General features: G+C 36.0%; 1 long non-coding RNA gene across 2 annotated transcripts in view; it reads right to left on the bottom strand.

The window, feature by feature from the left end:
• LOC117180271 overlaps positions 1-4,341 on the bottom strand; it is a 478,081-nt gene that overhangs the window by 77,876 nt on the left and 395,864 nt on the right. The gene's annotated exons all lie outside the window — the stretch shown is intronic.

Here is a 4,341-nt window from a genome sequence, read left to right as displayed (position 1 = left end):
CAGCGGGAATTCTTTGTACCTAACGATGACAGAAATGCGGAATATAATATTTTTTCAATTTAGCAGTTGGTAATTTACAAATATAGTAGAACCTCGCTTATTCGAGCTATTGTGGAAAGGCCCCAACTTCGATAAATGGGAAACTCGGATAAAACAGAATTTTAATAAAAAGTAAGTCTCAGTATAATAAACCGAAAGTATACTTGAATAAATATTAAAATTGTAACATTAAATGCTTTAAAAGATCTTATAAATATTTTATATTTCATATGTGACGACGTATTTTTAATTAAGAGCGATCTATACAGTTCTTCACGTATATAGTATTTAGACTATTAACCAATCAGAGCAGAGGTTTAGGAAGAGCTGGTCTAGTTCTATAAGACAAGTTAATATGTAAGAATAATGCATAGGGTTCGGATAATATGGACTACTCTTGCGCTATAGCTCGGATAAGACGGATCAACTATTTTTGTTTAACCTCGGATAAGCGCGAACTCTGATAAAGCGGGCTTGGATGAGCGAGGTTCCACTATATACTATTCGCAATCTAACAATTACAACGATTCCAACGATTTTTTATTTGGCCTAAAAAGATGAAAATTAAGGGAAATTAATTTATACATTAAAATTTTTTCTGAAATAATTTTTTAATAAAAAAAAATGTTTTTTGAAATCATTTTTTCCACAAGAATAATTTTTTATTTTTCTAGAAATTTTAATAGAAAAATACTTGTATTATTTTTAAACCTTTAAAAATACTTAGAAATCTTCTAAATTTTGTTTTTGAAATCTTCGAAAATCCGTATTTTGTTTTAAATGTTTTGAATTCTTCCAAGTTTTAAATGATTTCGGAATCTTTTCCAAGCTTTTAAATATATCTTAAACTTACTCAATTTTTCCAAAATTAATAATAAAATCAACATTTTTTTAGCTTTAAGCACAAATTACGTTTTTTTCGTTTAAAAAAATTGTTTTCACCGAAAATTGATCTATTCCATGTTTGGTTGAAAATTAATTTCTTTGATTAACAATGTACTTTCGGTGAAACTCTTCTATAGCGCCGATTTCATATCCTGCTCACCCCACGCAGGTCCTATTACACCTGCCTGCAGCGCTGCGTTAATTCTTGGAAGGGCTATATACGGGAGGGCTATTTAAGGGTTTCATTGTATTAGGTGGAAAATTCCAACATTTTAAATATTTTTTTTAAATAGCACGTCTTTTCTTAAAAATTAATCTTTTTAAATAGAAAATTAATCTTTTCGGTTAAACATTTAACTGTTTTATTAAAAACTATTGTTTTGTTGTTAAGATAACATTCATGTGATTTGAGACTTATCATTTTAGTACAAAATTGATTTCTTCCTTTAAAAAATCATTTCTATTTATTTAACAGTAAATTTTAGAACTACGAATTTAACTATTATATTTTCGCTTGATAATTCATCTTTTTTAGTCAAGAAATCAATACTTTTGGTAGAAAATTTGTATTTTTGTATTAAAAATTAAACTTCTTTGTTGAAAATTCTTACCTCTGGGTTGAATAGTAAACTATTTAGTAGGAAATTAGTCTTTTTGAATTAAAAATTCAATAGTTTGGCTGAGATTTTTTATTAACTGAAAAATATTTTTATGTAAAACTTCAAATTTCTTGTTGGAAATTCCTTTTATTTTGGTTTGCAAATGCGTCTGATTTGGTTCAGGCTTAAGATAATAAAATTCAACAGAAGTATCAGAAGTCAAGCATCTCGAGTCGGTAATATCAAACATATTATTCTTAAACATATCAAAAATATTATTCGTAAAATTACTCTTTAGGAAACGTAATTTTCTGTTTTTGTCGCTGTTAAAAATTTCTCATGTTATATTTAAAACACTACACACTTGAGTTGGATTCCTTAAAAAATCCTTATTATATTCTGCTTTTTATGTGTTAAAATAGTATTTTTCATTAATTTTTATGTCATATTTTCGCCTAAACCGTTGACTCATAAAGCGCGTTTCTCAAAACGATCTAACGATAAGCACCCAATATTTTAAATTGACTAATTAATCACTTCTTTAAAGGCAGAGATGGTACCCAAAGTAACAATAGAAACTAGTGCGCACATGCCGATAATAACATTCTACCCTTCGCAAGAAGGTTGAATGCTAAGCGCTCAAGATCAGTGAATAAAACCAATCCTAGTAACTTTAGCGACAAAAGTGATGTCACTATAAAAATCACGCATCAGAAAGTAGTCAGTAATATGTTAAGCCAAACCAATGAGTTATATTGCGCGCTTCTCGAAACAATCAAACGCTAAGCGCCCAAGATTTGAACTTGACTAAGTAATTACTTTTTTAAAGACATAAATGGTATCCAAAGTAACATTAGTGACTAGTGCGCACATCGATAATAACAGTGTACCCTTTCCCAGAGGGCTGAACGCTAAGCGCCCATGATCAGCGAATAGAACCAATCCTAGTAGCTTTAGCGACACAAGCGATGTCCGTATACGAAACACGCATCAAGAAGTGGTCAGTTACATGTTTAGCCAAACCAACGACAAGCGCAGAAGTATTGAACTTGAATGACAAATCACTTTTTCAAAGGCCTTTCACAAAAAAAAAATTTTTTCAAAAATTTGTCATAAGGACAACCGCAGGATTTCGCCGGGAGCGGGTGCTAATCTGAAAAATTGCACCCGCTTCCAGCGAAATCGCGGCAAAATTTCAGCCACAACCACGTCTCACAACCGTGAGATAGGTGGTTACAGTCTGTAAAGGAATCAATACGACGATCCAGCAAAAGCCTCGTGCACCCTAAGAACATGGAGCGACCCAAGGAAAACCGTCTTCTGCATTTTTCCCGCAAGTGTTCTAGCATATTGTTGACACGCAGGGATGCTTTTTAGGCCATTAGCAAGTGAAAGCTTGGCACCTCCAAGAGCGTCGGTGATAAGGACGATCAGTTTAACAGAATATTCCGAGTAGAATCGTTGCAACTCCCATATCAGGTCTCGATACCTCTCTTTCTTTTCATTCTCCTTGGCTATGATGTTTTTGTCAGCTGGTGCCGAAAATTCGATAACGAACATGGTTCGCTTCTCGAAGTCAAGAAGAACCATGTCAGGCCTCGAGTGAGCAAAAGAAACAATTGTCGAGAATATAAAGTTCCAGTATATGCGGCACTTCCGATTCTCGACAATTGACTCAATTTCCCTAGGAGCATTTAGAGGAGCGATATTAAGGTGAATGCCGTAGGAGTGACAGAGATGATAATGAAGCATTCTTAGTGCCGCATTGTGCCTTTGAATGTAGGTCGTTCCCGCGTGAGTTGGACAACTACATAGTATGTGAGCTAAATGCTCGGGGTGTGCATGGCACGCCATGCTGCTATCATCGGGAATGTCTTGACTCAAAATGTGGCGACGGTATGTTAAGGTAGAAATGACACTGTCTTGGCATGCAAAAATGAAACCCTCTGTACCAGACTTCAATCCGGGCGATTAAGGAAAGCAAACGTTAGCTCACAAGACATTGGCTGATCCTTCACATTTCTGTGGAAGATACCGTGCATCCTTTTATCGAGGAGCTGTTCACGAAAGTTTTTCTCTTGTGCTTTCTTAATCCGGGCTTTCAGGAGTGAGCACTCGAGATAGATAAGATTTGATGCATTTTGCTCACCCTTAATACTGAAGTCAAGTCCGAGTGTTTCAGCAGCCTCCTCCGCTGCTTTGTACAGAAATGCTCCTTTGCCCACTTCTTCGTGATTTCTGACCATTTTAAGAAGACGGCCTCTTCCATTTGCAACTCTATGTGCTGTACCCAGAATAATCCTGTTGTGAAGACATTCAAGACTGAATATTCCGCGACCCCCTGGACGGCGGGAGAATTACAGTCGTGGAACGGAAGACTTAAGGTGCATGTTTTTGTTCATGTGCATAATCTTTCTTGTCCCGATATCAAGAGATCTGAGCTCATTCTTGGTCCATGGAACTACTCCAAATGAATAGAGTAGTACCGGGACGACAATCATGTTCGTTGCAGATACTTTGTTCCTCGCCGACAGTTCGGAAGACCAAATCTGTCGGATGAGACGTTTGTATCTGATTCGGAGAGTATCCTTTATAGATGTCACATCCTGAATGCGGCTCTGTGGCACGCCCAGGTCTCCAGCGCAACGGTGTCGTATGGCGCTTCTATCAACGAGCTCAGGATCTTCAGGGATGCCATTAAGTTTTCCTGACTTCGAATAAACCTTGGCGCATTTGTCTAACCCAAATTCCATTCCAATTTCCTTAGTATATCGTTCGACAATCCCCAGACCTAGATGCAGTTGCTCTCTGTTTTTAG

The sequence above is a fragment of the Belonocnema kinseyi genome, chromosome 9 (genome assembly GCF_010883055.1).
Source record: "Belonocnema kinseyi isolate 2016_QV_RU_SX_M_011 chromosome 9, B_treatae_v1, whole genome shotgun sequence".
NCBI lineage: Eukaryota > Metazoa > Arthropoda > Insecta > Hymenoptera > Cynipidae > Belonocnema > Belonocnema kinseyi.
Note: the sequence above shows the minus strand (reverse complement) of the source record. Positions and strands in the feature narration are given on the sequence as shown.